Source organism: Cyprinus carpio, chromosome B24, assembly GCF_018340385.1.
Source record: "Cyprinus carpio isolate SPL01 chromosome B24, ASM1834038v1, whole genome shotgun sequence".
NCBI lineage: Eukaryota > Metazoa > Chordata > Actinopteri > Cypriniformes > Cyprinidae > Cyprinus > Cyprinus carpio.
In genome coordinates, this window is record NC_056620.1 from 13,049,824 (window position 1) to 13,069,797 (window position 19,974).

Below are 19,974 nucleotides of genomic sequence, written 5' to 3' on the forward strand. Positions count from 1 at the left end.
ATATCCAGCCCCAAAATGAAAAATAAAAAATAAAATAAAAAAATAAAATAAAAAGTTTAATTAAAACATTCTGAATAATATACTAGAAAACTAAAATAAAACATATTAAAAATGTTAATTATTATTATTCTTTTTATTTTATTATTATTATTATTATTTTTTTTTTTAATAACATACTTTGAACATACTGTGAATAAAAAAATACAAATGTTTTTAAAAAGTTAAAAAATTTTTTTTGAATAATATACTGGGAACTAAAAATAAAATAAAATAAAATAAAATAAAATAAAATAAAATAAAATAAAATAAAATAAAATAAAATAAAATAAAATAAAATAAAATATTTATTTTTAAACTCGACAACCCCATTTTTCATTTGATTTTAATTGGCGAAAGTGGCCAGGATACTCAGGATAAAAATTCAACTTTTGTGTTTCACAGAATAAAGAAAGTTAGATTTACATTTTAATTACATTTTCTGGTTGAACTATCCATTTTAGTTTGTTTAAATGTTTAATATCTCAGAAAATGCCTTTGGAAGCAAGCAAAAATAAACACCCTCACAAGTTTGCAAATTAATTAGGGAAAACCAGTGATAGGTCCCCAGGACAAAGCCTTCCAGTGCGTATTGAGAAAGAGAGGGGTGCTTACAGGAGTCAGGGTGAAGTGCAGGGTTTTTGGGAACAGATTGATGGCCCCAGCTGTCCCTAAGGAGTGAGGCCAGACAAAGATGGGCAGCTGGTCACCTGTGGATGAGACAAGTGCTGACACTTCTGGATCTAGTATTCACTGGGAACCCAATTATCGCCTTACAGTCATCCTGTATTCTTACCACTCCTGATTATAGAGTAGCAACAACTTTTGAGTATTACAGAACTATGTGTGCTGACAGCCGAATAAAACTAAGCAAACATACACGTTTTTATAATTTTTAAAGTACATTTTGTAGAATTTTCAGAAAATTCCAACCCTGATCGGCAATAGAATGCATTATTACCCACCCACTTTTTCAGCAGAACTTGTTATGCAAGTATTTTTTCCATTAATTTTTCCTATAGTGATTATAAAAAAAGAGTTTTTATTAAATCGTTTGAACCAAGCCAACCAGCATCAAGGTGAATCACAACATTACAAACTTTTATTTGAAGCAAGTATTTGAAAATCAGACAAAAAGACAAAGGTATAAGACTATGTACTTAATGGCACTGTATACTTTAGTGAGGAAACTACAAAATGACATATCTATAGAAACAATTCATTTTAGGTTTATTGCAAAATATGCATATGTGACCCTGGACCACAAAACGAGTCTTAAGTAGCACGGGTATATTTGTAGTAATAGCCATCGTAATACATGGCAGTGTATGGTACATAATACAATAGCCAATATTGTATAGGTCAAAATTATCGATTTTTCTTTTATGCTAAAAATCATTAGTATTTTAAGTAAAGATCATGTTCCATGAAGATATTTTATAAATTTCCTACTGTAAATATATCTAAACTTTAGTAATATGCATTGCTATGAACTTCATTTGGACAACTTTAAAGGCCGTTTTCCCAGTATTCTGATTTCTTGCACCCACAGATTACAGATTTTCAAAAAGTTGTATCTCAGTCAAATATTGTCCTAACAAACCATACATCAATGGAAAGCTTATTTATGCAACTTTCAGATGATGTATAAATCTTCATTTCAAAAAATTGACCCTTAAGACTGGTTTTGTGGTCCAGGGTCACATATAGGCCTAGTCAAATATTTAATTATTCAGAGAACGCAGGGAGACAGCATCATGGGTAATGTAGTTTTCACAGCACACTCCACTGTTAAAAAATTATTAAAAAAATTATTTCAACAGATGGCTTCTACAAAAGCAGATTCAATTTGTAAGTCATTGTTAAAAATCAATCTTCCCATGGAGAAAATAAATGAAGTTATTACTTCTGGAACCCGACTGTTGCACACTATTGGATGGCTCACAGCAGCAGTAGCACAAACAACACAAAACACATAAAACAAGCTGTACAGAAGCACTAACTTGTGTCCCTTGTGAATAATTAAGCATATAAATTGGAGATTAAAAGACAGAGAATCCAAAGCTGAGTTAGACACAGGGGTTAATCTGCAGGCGGAGGAGAGCGGAGACACCCTTCCCCCAAACTCACCGCCAACCAATTACTACAGAGCTTCTGCCTCACTCAGAGACAGACGGATCCAGCCAGTGATATGACATCATCAGATGCCCATTAAAGGAGAGTTTTCTTGTTTTCCCCCCTCTCTCTCTCTCTCTAAAGACGAGCTCAGAAACGTGAAGCCTATTTTCCCTCCTGAACTCTGTCACGGGGTGCAAAGACAAAGAACTGTTTGTTTTTTCTTTCACGTTAGAACTTTCCTTAAAACTCGGGTATGGAAGAGTTAAATAATTGTGTTCTTATATTTGAAATATATATATATTATATATTCATAAAGCTTTTAAATATTGAACACTTTTAAAATATTAGGTGCTTGTTGATAACAGCTCTGGTGCTGGTATTTTCTTGGTCACATCTGCACCATGAGTAGACACTCACTGTTTCCAATAGTTCCTTTCAGTTCCAACAAACACTCATTATACTGACCCTGCCCTCGATGTGTATGTGTGTTTTTCTCCTCCACAGACTCTCTGTGCATGTCTTTGGCAGCTGAGGAGGGGGAAAAAAAGAGAAAGAGAAAAGACTCAACTGGTTTTGTTTACTTAGCAACATTTCAAGACTGTAAACTAAAGCCTTCACGAGTCTGTCCCGGAGGGATTTTATTCAATATTGCTCACATTGATTTACAGTGTGTTATAGACTAAGTATACATCAATATTGATTTGCTGATTAGATCTTGAAAAGATGTCAGGTTCTATAGAGAGAGATAGAGAGAGAGAGAGAGAGAGAGAGAGAGAGAGAGAGAGAGAGAGAGAGTAAAGTAAATATAACAAAGATTAATGGAGCATATTTTATAAGAAAATACTGTTTCAGTCATTCTTTTTCAAAATTCCATGTTTAATTTAATGTTTTACTTGCTGTTTGTTTGTTTGTAATTATTTGTGAAATTTACAAGTGAATTTGAAATATCTTAAATTTTTTTTTTTTTTTTTTTTTTTTTTTTTTGGTGTACTGTAGACTCTTGTAAATTTGATCCAGGCTACTTGATGTAACAAGCTGTGGATCTGGGGATACAAATAACAGAGAGCAAGTTAATTTGAATTATTATGGACATTTCTTGTAGCTTAATGCTTCAGACAAACCTCTTTCACACCGCAGTCCCCGTCTCTGCACAGGAACACGGTAGAAAGTGAATGGAGGGTCATGAATTTAAAGCTGCAAAGGTTAATGATGAGTGACAAGTGGATTAAAATGGCCGTAGATTCCAGACAGTGGCTGACTCTGACCAACCCCCCTACCAGCGTTAAAGATCTTTGTAGTTTCACGACGGAGTCTGATCTCCTCGCTGATCATTCATCAATGTTCAACATCTCAGTAGAAACAACAGAACAGAGGCCTATAGTCTCAGTGTGTGGTCAGATGATCTCTGTTCTTGTTTCACGCTGACAGACTTTTATAGATAATTAGTGTTTGGGAGATTAACCTTCATGCATTTTTTATTCTTGCTCTCACACATTTGGAATTAAAATGAAACTTTTAAAATCTGATCAGATGTTCAATATTAGCAACCTTGTTTATTTTGATATATGCATATGTAATGTTCAAGATTCAAGCAATATGCAAATGGACACTGTAAAAAATAATTTTTAAGTTGTAAATAAAGTTGCGATGTTGTCAGATGAATAGCAATTTTTAACTTGACTGACAAATGGATAAAGAAAAGCATTTGGCAAAGCTGCAAAGAAAAGCAATTGGCAAATAGAAAGAGAAAAGCATTTGCCAAATGCTTTTTTAAAAAGCGATTTAAAATGTGCAATTAAAATGATTTATTAATGTACTTTTTATTGTTTTATTAATCTTCCTTTTAAAACACAAATTAAATAAACAACTTTAAATATGTCTATTAATTTGTCCATTTAAAAAGTTATTTATTTATATACATTTTTTATGTTTGAATTATTAAATTGATAAATTGATTCTTCATTTTATTTTTAAGTAACACTCCTTGTCCTCCATAGATTTATAGTATGTTTGGAAAAAAAACAATAATATTTCAACTTCAAAATTTTAAACTACATTCAATGTGTTATTTGTAAATATGTAAATATTTGTGAAATTTACTAGCAATTTTTAAAGTGAATTGTTTGTACTTTATTTTTTCAGTTTATTATTATTATTAGGTAAAACATTTATGTATTTTAATTTACATTGGACAAGCAATATTTGGTGCAAAATGTAAATTCATATTCAATTATGTACACTATTGTTCAAAAGTTTGGGGTCAATAAGATTTTATTTATAGAAATAAATACTTTTAGTCAACAATGACACATTTAATTGATCAAAAGTGACAGTTAAGACTGTACATTGTAACAAAAGTTTTTTTTAAATATGTTGTTATTCAAAATAATGCTGTTATTTTGAATTTTCTATTCATCAAATAATTCTGGAAAAAGTAAGCAGCACAACTCTTTTGAATAATAATATATTAATATTTGCATATTAAAATGATTTCTGAAGAATCATGTGAAGACTGGAGTAATGGCTGCTAAAGATTCATTTAAAAATAAATAAATAAATATTTATTAAATATTACATTTTTTAATATTTATATTTTTTAATAATTTTTTTTTTTTTTAATTACTGCATATTTGATCAAATACATGTAGTCACCGCTTTCAAAAACATCAAAAAAATCTTCCTGACCCCAAAGGTTTTAAGATTAGTCCAATTATTTATATTTATTTTGAAGATTAATGTGAGAACATTATGATTTTCCTAAAGTAGATTGTACAGTATATTGACTGCATTGCTTATTTTCACAGCATTTCCAAAACACCTTGCTGAAGCTCCTGTGCAATAGTCATATCTTTTAGAGCAACACAGATAAGCCAGCAGAAGTCAATACAGCGTCGAGTGTACATCAGGTCATGTCAGCAGCACTGCAGCACTTCCTTATTGAAGTGTTTACATGCAGCACACGTGCTTTCCTTGAGCACGACTGTGGCTTCAATGCAAAGAAGTCAGCTGTCAGTTGAACAGCGAGTTTTTGTAAGGCTGATAACTGAACGACTACCCCTCTGCATGCATATTTGTGCATGAAAACCCCCAAAATAACAAGGGGAGACTGTTGATGAGAGATTGTTTTGCATGTACTCGGATATCACCAGCAAAAACATAGTGATGTCAGTGCATTTTGTGACTTTAATATTGTTTATGATCTGCTGATCTGATCATATATACACCATATGTAATCTGGTGAGTGTATGTAACTTTGATTTCAAGTTCTTATTCATTAGCTTTTCTTTTCCTCTTTCTCATAAACAAGTCTTTGTGTTCCTCACTCACACAGAAGGTTTTTTCCAAATAACTTTCCCAAGGCTAAATATCAGTTTCCACCTAAATAGGCGGAGATAACAGACAGTGACGGAAACCCCTTTAAGACGTCACACACTCTGCCTCTGAGAAAAGGAAACTAAACGCACTGCAAAGTTTCCTGTTAAAGCAGGGTACTTCCTTATTACTGAACTGACACACTTGTGGAGTATGTTTCTCCCTTTAAATAGAAATAACAAGCTATGTTTGAACTACCCATAGTAGCTCGGAAATACTGCCACCAATCCATCCATACACAGAAGCTGTTCAACAGGAATATTAGTTGGATTTCCTTTGTTGTTTAATGAAAGGTATAATTAGCACGAATGGATCTGACTAACACAAATGACATGAAGCACACCCATAAGAAAAATGAGCTAAGGCAGGGATTTTTTTGTGTGTGATTATATAAGTAACATTTTGATGACCATTTCCTCTAACTATCTTTGTATTTCGATAGACGAGAAAAATATTTTAGCAGATACTCGGTAGATCAGATTTAGCTGTAAAGTACTGACAAGGATAAACAATCAAACGTGGCTAAATGTAAAAGGACTGACTGTGAACACATTTGAAATAGAAATGGATTAAATGAATAAACCTGACTCTGGTTCTCTTAATCATTCTGGATTCTTCATAGTTCCCTGAACAATTTCTTTTAGTACTTTTAAGCAAGAAATACAATTCTATTGTCAAATTAATGAGAAAATTTTGATAATAATTCAGTTTAAACAATAATTGCAAAAAGTGTGTACAGTGGCATGAATGCTATCTAATAACTGAGGGCCTGAGGCCTGCTTTATGGCCTAACTAAGTGGCAATATATAACAAACAAACAAAAAAAAAAAACTTGTAAAAACAGTTCAATTATTATTTTTATGACATACTGACAAAAGGTGTGATGTGTATCTTTTGTTAAACAATGCAATATAAACAACTTGTCAGTAACTACACAGTTATGTGTCATAATAGCAGTGTGTGTTTGAATTACTAAAAAAGAACCAGTTTATTAGAGTTACTTGTTCAGGAGAGTAACTTGTTCAGGAATTAAACAATACTAGCAGTGCTGTATGTTTTTGATTCACTAGAATTCGTTCATAAGAGTCATTAATTCAGGAACTGAACAACACAAGATGCACTTGATGTATTTGATTCACTAATACTGGTTCCTAACAGTTTGGAATTTGGACAACATCAGTTGCCAAATATTTTTTAATTCACTGGAACTGCATGTTTTTGATTTATTAGAACTGGTTCTCAAGAACTGGTCATTTGTTTGGGAATTGGACAACACTGATTTCATTGTATGTATATGATTCACTAAAGCAAACTGGTTAGTAAGGGTGTATTCACACCAGGAAAGTCCGCTTGTTCACTTGCTGTGGTCCTGACCAAATACAATGTTGAATTTTTTTTGTTTGTTTGTTTGGTGTGGTTCGCTTTCACACGGCCCTTTATTGCAAGTGGACCAGAAATAGTAAACAAAACCACATGTGTGCTAAAGTCATCCATTCACTGGACAGAAGTTCTCAAGCAGGGAAAAACAGAAAGTGCAAAAACAGGCTAATCATGGAGATCTTTCATAGTGCAATTTTTATTCGTTTACTGATTTAATGTTATCAGATACTAACTCATAAGCATCATATGAGACAATGTCATACGATGTTGTAATTATATATATATAAGGAATAAATGACAACCATGTTTTGATTCACTAGAGTTGGTTCATAAGTGTCATTCATTCGGGAATCGGCATTTGATTCAGGTGATTTGGTTCAAGCACTCATTTGTTTGGGTATCAGACAACACTAGTTGTGCTGTATGTGTTTGATGCACTAAAACAACTCGATGATAACAGGAACGGCCATCATTTTAAAAACCAATTTATTTGCCTATGCAGAACTGACCTTAAAAAAAATTAACCTATATTGCGAAATATTCACTGCAGTACCAGCGTGACAATTTGCCCCAGATTCATACTTGACCACAAATACACAGCTCAGCAACTCTGAACACTACATGCTGGTTTTAGTGTGCCTTATATTCTTTCTTTACTGGGACTTTGGGGAATGTGTATGTGTATGAGTGTGTGTGTGTGTGTGTGTGTGTGTGTGTGTGTGTGTGTGTGTGTGTAAGAGAGAGGAAGGGCTGAGTTTGGCAGCACCTCAACACTGTGTTGTTACCAAGGCTACATCAACGTGCGGGCCAACCGCAGGTGCCGCCGCAACAACAGCGTTTCCCAATTAGGGACCCTGAGAGAGCCCCAATAATGAAATGTGCCCCCAGGCTGCACTGGGTTAACTAAATGGATCCACAGTCGTTTAAAGTTAACAAAAGGCTGACTCAGGAGGCATTTGAATGCCCACCCCCTTCTCTGTGTCCCGCTCTCATTCATATCGCACGGTTAAGGGCGTGCTTTTAATTCAGGGGGCTGATTTCAAAATAAGGGATCCCCCCGACAGGGCAAATCTATCATTGGCGGTTAACAGTTTTCAACTCCAAAACGAGATTAAACATATCCAGAGGGAAGATCCCATAAAAATGTAAGTACACAAGTGAAGAAACTTAAACAACTAATCCCATTCTCGCAGCCAAAATGCTCACACACACTCAGACCAGCTTTGCCCTCAGAGCTTGAGAAAGGAACTGAGTCGTCCTGTTTGCCGAGGGCTAGTGTCCACACATCCGCTTCCACAAAGGCCCCATTGAAAGTGCACCCAGGTTAAAGTGTGTTTGAAAACCCTGTTTAACAGCACAGAAAAGGAGGCACAACCCTGACTGAGAGCAGAACCAGCAGGCCTCACACTGCCTGCTTTACTGCCAGCCTCAACACACACACATACACACACACACTGGCTGTTGTGCTGACACTTACTTTTTCTGTCTCCCTCTCCCTTCCTGGTGAACAATATGAAGGGAGGTGCAGGAGAGGAAGTAGCCAGGCTGGGTGGTGAGCGGGAGGGAGGAGCAGGCCTCTCTCTTTCCCATGTGAAGGACAAGTCTGTTGGAGCGTCAGTCTGGGGCCGTGATTGTGTTCGGCGCCTGGCTGCGTCTCACAGAAGACCCCCATTAATCACTGGAGCAGGTCTCTCTCACTCTCGCTCACTCTTTCTCTTTCTCTGCCCTTATGCAACGCACCTCCTACATCCAAGACCCCACACACAGAAAAGGCATGTGCGCACACATTTCACCCTTCTAACATGCAGACATGCAGAATACACTGCACTTTCCACAAATAGGCTAGAAAATAAGTCTCCAGACTTATAAAAAGTGATTTTTTTTAAATTTCAACAAATGGGTCTACAGAAAATTAAAATTCATACATAAATACATATTTTATAAGGTTGCTAATTCATGCGAATTAGTATGTCACTCATACGAATTTGTAAAATTTTTGTTAAAACATACATATTTTACAAGTTCCCCAATTCGTATGAATGACCTACCTCTAAACCCGTCCCTAAACCTATACCCGTCACTGGGGTCTAGACAAAATGTACAAAATCATACGAGTGAGGTCATACAAATTTGTACGATTTAGCTACCTCTTAAAATATGTACAATTTGGACGTGAGATAGCATTGGTATGACTGACTATCTTCTGCAGGAAATATTTTGATAAATGTTATTTTGACTATATACAATATAGGCCTAAGTCAATGTTGTTTTGGGTTGCCATTGCAAAACACACTTAAACAATTATTATTTTTATTGTTTTATTAATAAAAGTACACACACTCAAGTATTTTGTTAATACAAATTACTTTATAATACCACCAATAGAATTAAATGTAAAATTTAAAATAAAAAAATATTTAATATTATTATTATATAATTTAATCAATAATAATAAATTAATTTAATTAATAGACATATTTTTAAAAAAGTTAAATACTAAACTTCTAAATACTGAGCATTTAATTATTCTATTTAATTATTTACTTAAAAGTGTTTGAATGCAGTGCTATGAACAATGTCAGCTCAACATATTATGTTAACATTATGTTATTTAATTGTGACGTAGTTGAAAAGGTCAAGATTTCTGAGATAGAACCGGCCAAAATCACTATTGAATGGGGGGGGGGGCTTCCTGTGGTTAAAACTAGTCACTTTTCTTGCTAAGTAAGTTTTATGTTAGATAATACTTTATGTAACACATCTAATAGGTCTCGCAACAAGAACATGCATTCTTAAAAAAAAAAAAATGTCATGAGACTTTGCTGTATTTATAGAAAGTACAACCTATCATTAATGCACACACACATACTCTGAGTTAAACACACAAACCACAAAAATATAACGAGAACCTCATTCAGTCTCACACACACACACACACACACACACACACACACACACACACACACACACACACAGAGACATTCCATTCCAATTGGACCCAGTGTCTCTGAATCTCTCCTCTATCGCACACACAAGCACACACACATACACATTCATTCCCACAATCATTTATTTACTGAAGTCATGTGGGTGAACGGCATGTAGAAGCATAAAAACCAAATGTACTGTAAATACCACTATTTGGAAAAGCTGCAATGTTCTTTTAATCCTCTTGCACTGAGGTGGAGAATGTCAAATAGCTGGCAATCCAACCTGATGAGAGCACTGGAATTGTTGGCTTATTCACATGAGGATTGTTTACCTAAACTGCTAAAGCTGGATACAGACTCTCAGCCCTGCTCTGAATGTTAGTGAATGCTCGTCAATTTACATACCTCCTATATCATAGAAACATAACTCCTAGTCCTACATATCTATTATACAGTATCTCATGAAATCTGACAATATCCTTTAAGACAACATCATAACTCACAACTCATGAATTGTATTGCGTAAGACAGATTATTGGAGCATGGTTTACAAGACAACACTATTAGTTTACTGGTTACAATTTTTATGAAAGTATAAAAGTGTATATTATATTTCAAAAATTTCTCCACTATTTTAAAACACCTTTTTGTCTTCACTATTTCATATATTATATTATATTATATTATATTAAAATAAAATAAATTATATAATAAAAAAAGAAATTATATTAATACACAAAGAATTCTATTATAGACAAAAACTAATGTTACAATTAACAAAGAAATAATCATAACTCTCCATAACCATGCAGAAATACATTTCACCTGAACTTGCTGTCACTCTCCTCCAGCTCTCTAATGCTAATTTATAGAGCAGTGGAGAGCAGAGAAAGAGGGAGGCGGATGGTGCAGCAGGTCAATGGCTTCTTCAGCACATAAAGCCTCCTGTAATGAGCAATATTTGTGAAGCATCAAGGTGACAGAGTCTCTAGAGTCGAGAGTCACGTGTCTGTACAGGTCCCCTTCAACCACACCTCCTGCACTCATTACACTGCACACACATGCTTTCTGTGTGCCACTCAGGAACCAGGGATGGAAATAAATACTTCCGGCCAAACACATGATGAATTTTCTCTTTTATACTGGCAATAAATTCCTAAGTTTTTAAATGGTGTGTTGTGATTCAGAAATGTTAATATCACACTTTCTTATTTCTTGTAACATTATTAAAAACACACAACAAAATACGTTTTCAATATTTAAACAATGGTCAATAGTATAAATTATATATATATATATATATATATATATATATATATATATATATATATATATATATATATATATATATATATATATATATATATATATATATATAATATTTATAATTATTATATATATATATATATATAATTATAAACATTATATAAATTAATACAATTATTGAAATTAATGAATGAAATATAATGCAAAGCTATTATTATTTGAATTTATTATTTTTTATAAACAGCATATATATATATATATATACACACACACACATATATACACATATACATATTTATGTATTATTATGATTTGTTATTATATTTTCATATGCAGTGTATACTGTAATACTGCATACATTTTTATTCAGCATATAAAATATTATATATAATTATATATTTTTATATGTACATATACATACATGTTTATTTATATATTATTATGGTTATTATTGTTATTATAATTAATAATAAAAATAATAATAGTAAGAATCTAATTAATAGTGTATTCTTTCAAATATATCTTTATATATAATCTTGAATGAATTTATATATAATTAATGAATTAAATATAGTGTTAAGGAAGAAAATGTTATAACATCAAGCATTCATAGAGTTGCTGTGATTAGTCATTTAATATCATTACAGTCATTACAGTGACAGTATTTAGTATAGATAACAATTAAACAAGAAATTATGCTGATTTTGATGATAGTATCATAACATTGGGATAAATACATTAGATAAACAACAAACAAAACCCATCAGTGACATAAACAAGACAGGGAGGCTGATGTCTCTCTATTGTTCCTGTGCATGATAAACATGTTTATCGCTGAACCCAGATTATGTGAACTGGGATTATAATTTATCCGTATTCCCATTTGCAACCCTGTAATCTCATTATGAACAGGAACAGTATCTTTTCAAAACATTAAATGCTAGAAAAACACCATTTCACATACAGTTTCTTAAAGTGCCATTCTGAAATATATGGATAGACCATCATTTAGTTTGATCAAAACACACTCAACTAGGACAAATGCACCTTTTGATTGACAAGGACTGAGTGAATGGCATAGTAACATTGTAAGCAAGTCTGGGTTGTGTGTGTGTGTGTGTGTATTCTGAGTGTCTATGCCAGGTCACTAATGGGTGTGAGGATGTATTGCTGTGTCAGCTTGATGAAGCACTGCCTCTGGAAGCTTCCCATCCATCGGCGGTGATTAATCAACCCATCAGTTAATCATGGAAACAATACACAGATTACAGACACGCACATGCATCCTAAACAGCTCATACACACGCAGTGAGATCAGACACTAGGCAGTGATTTGTATTTAATTTTACAATAATAAATCATCACACTTGCTTGCCAATTTGCATGTTTGTTTGTTTTGCAATACATTTTGCACAAAAGTAGTTGTATATAAATGTGTAAAAACAATGTATGCTGCCAAACACTGTTTTCCAAATATCTACACTTCATTAAAACATTTCTGACAAATGTAACACTCATTAGCAATTGGCAAACATTTTTTTCTTGTTTTTAGGATAAGTTATAGCAAATTTAGTGAATTTTGTATTCATACTCTCAGAAGCATTCATAATAAAACTGATTTAAATAGATTCATTTGTGTTATAAAAGTGTATTCATTTGCCAGTGAAGTAGCAATCAGTGATGAACTGTAACGCTGTTAAAAAAAAACACACACACACACATCTGACACCTGAGAGGTGTAAATCCTTCACTTATAACAAAAAGCAACTCATTCCTTAATGGAAAACTACAACCACATCGTTCTTGATGTATTTCACACAGTAATTTGCATGTAAATGTTGTGTAAATGATTGCCTTCATGTCTACACATGCAATGTAAGCTGAATTCGACAAAAAGAAAGCTTTGTGCTCCTTAGAAATCTTGATGAATGTCTCTTAAGTAAGCCGTAAGCAAATAACATCTTTTCATCTTATTAATGTATCCCCAACAGATGCGGAGTGGATTATCTCGATTAGTCCTTTCTTCTGGCCCTGTTTTGCTGTTTTGCATCTATGTCTATAAGGCCAGCCTCTGTAATATACTACAGGAACAAAACTCAATGTTTACAAGAACCTTACACTCTAAAAAACAGAGGTCCCAAAGGGGGGTTTTGTGGAAGCCATGTTATAAAAAAAAGAAAATAAGTTATAGGGATAGTTCACACACAAATGAAAATTCTGTCATTAATTACTCACCCTCATGTCGTTCCAAACCCATAAGAACTTCATTCATCTTTGGAACACAAATTAAGATATTTTTGATGAAATCCGAGAGCTGCATACACAGCAATTCAACTGGCATATTCAAGGCTCAGAAAGGTAGTAAGGACATTGTTAAAAAAGTTAATGTTACATCAGTGGTTCAACCCTAATGTGTTGATCCACTGATGAAAATGAAAATAACAACTTTATTCAACAATTTCTTCTCTTCTGTGTCTTCACAAAAGTACCAAGAGAAAAAATAGTTTAATAAAGTTGATATATTTGTTTTGTTTTGTTATTTTTGTCTCATTTTGTTTTGTTATGTCCTTACTACCTTTGTGGGCCTTGAACATGTCAGTCGCGTTGCTATCTATGCAGGGTCAGAAAGCTCTTGGATTTCATCAAAAATATTTGTATCTGTGTTCCGAAGATGAACAAAGGTTTTACGCATTCGGAACGACATGAGGGTGAGTAATTAATGACCGAATTTTCATTAATTACTTTTTTCAAATTTTTATCTCACAATTAAGATTTATTTTTTACAAAAACTTTTATTTTTTTTTGCAATTCTCAAGATATAAACTCACAACTACGAGAAAAAAAGTCAGAATTGTGAAATAAAAAGACACAATTACCTTTTGTGCAATTCAGTTTTTTTCAAACAAACAAACAAAAGACAGAATTGACAGAAAAAAAGGTTCAGAGCTATAATATATAGTGTCAGAATTTTGAGATCTAATTTGAATCGCAAGAAAAAAACTTTTCTCATTGCGAGAAAAAAATCTGAATTGCGAGATAAAAGGTCGCAATTACTTTTTATTTTTTGTTATGCAGAAACGGGCTTCCACAGTTTTCACAACCCTTATCCCACTATAAAGACCTTTTTGTGGAATGGAAAGGTTCCATGGATGTTAAAGGCTCTTTATGGAACCACAATATCCAATAAACAACCTTTATTCTTACAAAGTAGATGTGCATTCCCTTCGTTTTGGAACAGAACTGAGACTATCACACTTCCCAGAATTCCCTGAAGCCACTTCACATGACAATAGATTTCTTTTAGGTATCATTCTCCTCGGACACAGCTGTTCTGTTGTGGATGCCAATCCTGTATTTTCATTTCAGTAATTAGACCCATTGATTAACCCGACGTTGGCTGCATTCCATGAGAGACGGGAACCTACTATTTTCCATCTCCCTTAACCACATGTTTGATATCAAAGATGACTCATCATTTTAATCGTCGTTTCCCAACCCTGACTCTGTGTTTTTACTGGCACCTTGCATCTGTATAGAGGGGGAGTTTTATTTTTCCGCTGACCTCTCTCTCACTCGTTCTCTCCCGCTCTTTCTCTTTCCTGACCGCGAGATGATGAGATATGAGAGTCGGGTGGTAAATTAGAACAACGGGCAGTTTTCCACTGCACATACAAGATGTGCTAATTTAGGCAATGTGGTCAGGGTGCGTCCTCGCCCCTCGTAACCGTCGGCGTAGAAGCTACGCGCTCAGGCAGATGGCTGTTCGCAGGGCAGCTAGATAATGACGGAGGATTAAACGCCTGACTCCCTTGCCACATTCCCCTCCTGCATGTGTTTGTGTTCCCTCTTTAGTGAGAATTTATGGGTTCTGTGGCGCAAAGATAGATTGCCACAAAAAAAGCCTCTGAGAAAACACCACTAATCTGTGAGCGACAATTCTCATTCAAGGGAGTGATTCTGGATTAATAAAAATGCTAATTCATAGAAATGCAACGGAATGGCTCCCAGTGAGGAGGATTCATGGCATGTTTGCCCTCAACTTTATTAAAAAGAAATACAGTGAGATCATAAATATGGATCCGGTTTTGTCGGCCTGTGTGGGTGGTTTGTGCCAAGCAGTTACACTCATCCCAAACATATTATTCATTTGAATACCACGGGCAAAGGGACACGCTGACATGGGAATAATTGAAAGAGATGTGATTAGAATCTGGATAGCCATGTTTACACCTAGTAAACATCTAGGGTGAGTCGATCACAAGATGTCACGTTGCTGTTTACACCTGGAAACATGCATGTCTTCTTTGAGGGCCAGGACACATTGGGATATTTTCAACTACCTCCACAAGATGTGGTCAACAGTGTCTAAGAGCATGAAGAACGGAATATTTTGCAACATACTGAAATGATTTCTATATAAATGCCCTTAAGCAGTGAACAAGCAGGACAGAGTTTAACTGTTGTAAATAGTGAAGCATTTACTTAATAATTGCTCACTGGGGCATTAGGTCAGCAAGTGTGTTGTAAGTGGCTGATTGTTTTTCCTTTGTGATTTATTTGAGCATCTTAAGAAATTTTTTTTTTTGTGTGAGTGGTGAAACTGTTTTCAGTTTCATCATAACTTGAATTCAGACTGATGTATAACTCAAATTCTGGGTGAAAGGTAGAAGTCAGTAGACAATCTACTAGCAAAAACAGAAACCAAGCAGGGCCACTGAAATGGACAAAAATGCCCCAATTACTCCAAATTTGGGGGCAAAAAAATCCCAAATACAAGACACTTTCAGTGAAGTTTTTGACATATCAAGATAATAAAAAGGATACATTTGTTAATTAATATAATCATGGTAGTTTACACAGTAAAAAAAAAAAAAACTTTTATACCATTTTCTTTGATTTAGATTTATTGACAAATGTATAGTGGGGTATTAAGTAAAAAGTAAACTTCAAACATATATTAAAGGGCACCCATTATGAGCTGTTTTGGAGTGTATCTCTTTAAATGCAAATGAGCTGCATATTACCGCCCAATCTCCAAATAAGTGTGTCACGTATACGTCTCTCTGCATTGCATATCTACAGCAATAAACAGCCGGTAGAAGCAACATAACAGAGCGAAGGAATTGGTGTTTAGCCGTACATATGAGAAGCCAAATGCACTGAAAATGGGACGAAACAGCGGGATGTTAACAGAGCTCGCGCCGCATCAATTGACCGAGCCGCGTGACTGCACTACTGAACAAATCTCGCGGTACGAACGGCGCAAACTTATCTCACAAGCGCATTGCTGATCAGTTAAAAAATACTTAATGTACGCACTCAAATACGGTTAAAACGCTAAGCACTATAATGACATGACATTCACAAATGAATCTGGAGTGATACACGTATTTAGGAAGATTTTGAGGCGCATTACCTTGAAAATGAAAGCATGTGTACCATGCAATAATATGCAAGTATTATTTCATTACAAATATTTTTTACATTCATAAATGTCAAGACATTTCTGTATGAAACCTGAATGAAAGATTATACTCTGACTTAGTAGACAGTTTTTAAAGTTTTAATTACTTGCTCCATTTTGCTAATTTTTTTTATAAAATATGTTTATATAAAATATTCCAAACTACATCTTTTAAAGAATTACAGTGTTTTATATGACTCTTTTTTTTATACAGTGTCATAATTGATCTATAAACGGGTGTTTTTTTTACATGCCTGCTTTAAAGTAGAAAAAAATCTTAAAGATGGATATTAAATATTAATTCCTTACACAGCCTAACAGCAGAAACACTATAATCAGAATTAAATGTGCTGGCTAAAATTAACTTTGTTTTCCACTAACTTGTCGTACTTGACCCAGGTTTCCCATTACAACCTGAGGAATCCTTGATCTCACCTGTGTGTTCAATAGAAACATTATCCCAACACCAGCAGCCAAAGGTGATTCTTCACAGACAACACAGTAGAGATCTGAAATTGCTCAAGTTAAATATTAAGATGGCAGAGGATTCGTCCGTATAGGGCCAGAATGCACTGCACACACATACTCACACTCCTCCACACTCAGTATTCCAGAAATAAAGCAGGCTGGATCATTAGTCTCGGCACATAACCACATAACTCACTCATTGCCACCATGAATATTCCTAGAACATGATTTGTGATCCAAACTGTCTGCCCAAGTTCTGTTTATTTAGAGTCAGTCTGACTGAGACCGTACAGAGTATTACTTAAAATAACACACGCAGCCTGTAATTTAAGGACAGTGTTAGTACGTGATAGGATCCAGCTCGAAAACACACAATGAACGCTCTGGTCCATTCAGCCCCATCGGTTTTCACTTTGGAAAATGGAGCTGGAATTAGCTGCATTCCATTTTATTGCACCATATTTATTTGGCTTCAGTGTTATTTTATCATTAGTGTTTTGTGAGTTGAATAGCAAGAGTTTAAACAAGGACTATCATTTTCGAGCCCATTTCCGCCACGGAAAATAAAAATATAAAAAAAGGCAATAAAAAGGTTAAAAAAGGCTATATAAAAAGGTAGGTAACTGCAACTTTTTATCCCCCAATTCTGAATCTTTTCCTCACAAATCTTAGTTTATATCTCACAATTCCAACTTTTTCCCTCGCAATTTGGATTTTCAAGATATGAACTAAGAATTTGGAGAGATAAACTCACAATTCTGAGAAAAACGGCAAAATTGTGAGATGTTAATTCACAAGTGCGAGTTTATAATTTGCAAAGATGAGATATAAACTTGCAATTGTGAGATAAACTCGCAATTCTGAGGAGATAAGTCTGAATTGTGAGATAAAAATTTGCACTTGCAAGACTAAAGTCAGGATTGTGAGATAAAAAGTTAAATTAAAATAAAAGTTGTATTTTTTTAATATCAGAAACAAAAATCAGAATTGTAAGATGTAAATTTCGAATTCGTAGAAAAAAATCAGAATTGCGAGATATAAATTCACACTTGCATGAAAAAAAGTCAGGATTGAGAGATAAAAAGCCACAACTGAGGACAATAAAAATAAAAGTTGTATTTTTTTTAATGGCGGAAACAAAAACAGAATTGCAAGATGTAAATTTGGAATTCAGAGAAAAAAGTCAGAGTTGTGGGATATAAAATTGTGAGTCTGCATTCTAAGTTTATACCTCACAATTGCATTTATATCTCGCAATAGCAACCTTTTTTTCTCTGAATTCCGAGTTTACAACCCCCGATTCTGAGAAATAAAGTCAGAATTGTGATACAAAATGTTACAATTACCTTTTTTATTCCATGGAAATGAGCTTCCATACAATCAGCTCCGAAGTTGCTTTAACATGCATAACTTCTTCACTGTGCAACATATGGTATTGGTGACATTTACAGCCGAGCTATAAGTCTGGTTCACAGTCATGCTAGTTGCATACATGCATTCAAAATCAAGTTTTATTTTTTATCTGTTGCGAATGGCTCCCAAAGGAAAGCTTTATTATGATGGATCGTGTTGATGTCACAAGTAGTTTAAGCTTCAAAGACAAATGTGGCCTTTGTTTCCCGTGAACCGCCATCCTCACCTGGAACCAACTCGGGACTGGACAGCTGCCAGGTGCGTACTTGGCGGAGGATACGGCAAAGCAGGGCCCGGTGTTCCTAGGAGAAGAGGCCCCAGTGGAGGATTTGAGGGCCTGATAGGATTAGACTCCCTTTCTTTACACAACATTGATGAGGATAAGGAATCCGTAGAGCGCTCAAGCACTCCAAAGCTTTCCTAATGCAAAGCATCAGATGCCTTCACTGCTGCGTTTACACCAATACAGATGACTTGAAGCCTGATGATTTCTCCAGCAGCTGGTCTGGTTACATGTGCCGAAGAAACTTTGCTTGATTTTGCTTCAACCACAAACCAATAGTGGTGTTTATTACCTCAAGGGGAATTTGCTCACTTCGCTCCATATGTCTCACATACCTTGATCTCAAGATAAATATTAGTAATACTCTTTCCTTCAACAGTGAGCCAAGAGAAATATATGTAAACAGTCATGTAAGGACAGTTGAGCGCCACAGTGAAGTTTGCCAGCACAATGCATCATGGGAATGTAGATGAGCAAAAAGAAGCAAATGCTGCATAATAGGACGAATCGTATCCAATCGGATATGAGGAGTGGGATTTTAGACTAGAGATTTAGACTATTGATTGAAGCAGCAGCTTTATAATACTAAACATGAAAAATCTTTGTCAGTGTCGCTTTCAAGTGAAATGACAACTTCAGTTTATGCTATAAAGCAGCCCACCACTGTGTTCACGTTTTCACACCCATCTGATCTCAATGGACTCAATAGAAGATATAAACCAAAAAAGATTTCCACATCATGAAGGGGTTTTTTTATGAGTTGGAGTGAACATTTTCAGAAAGTTCGCTTTGGGAAACTCCAAACGAACTTCATATTGGCCTGATTTGGTTCAAAATGATATCACAGTAATGTGTTCTTTGATTTTATTTAAAGTATGCTTGGGCCTTTAGTGCAAATAGCCTGGCATAGGCCCTTTATTTTTATATTTAACTCTGCCCACTGTTGTCTGGTTGGCGCAGACAAGATTACAAAAGAAAACAAGCCTGTAACTGGAACAGTAGTGTGGAGAATAAGAAAAGTGGATTTAACTTGTGACACAACCAACCCAAGTTTGAATCTGCCTTTTGCAGATCCCATTCTTCTCGCATATTAGCTTGGAGAGGTGTTTATTTGAACTAAAAAATAAAGAAAATATTTAAAAAGTTGCGTGACGAGAGGGGCAGGGCCGAGAGCCATGGGAACGGAGCGAGGCCTGGTGGAGTAAATGCTAATGCGCGACACCTGCACCACTCACCAGTCTCGA

The 19,974-nt window shown here is 34.7% G+C and overlaps 1 long non-coding RNA gene across 1 annotated transcript in view; it reads right to left on the reverse strand.

Annotated features, from left to right (window-relative positions):
• LOC122142246 overlaps positions 1–19,974 on the reverse strand; it is a 104,664-nt gene that overhangs the window by 1,788 nt on the left and 82,902 nt on the right. The window contains exon 4 of the long non-coding RNA XR_006158471.1: positions 652–746. This is a non-coding gene — a long non-coding RNA (uncharacterized LOC122142246). The remainder of the gene's footprint in view (positions 1–651; positions 747–19,974) is intronic.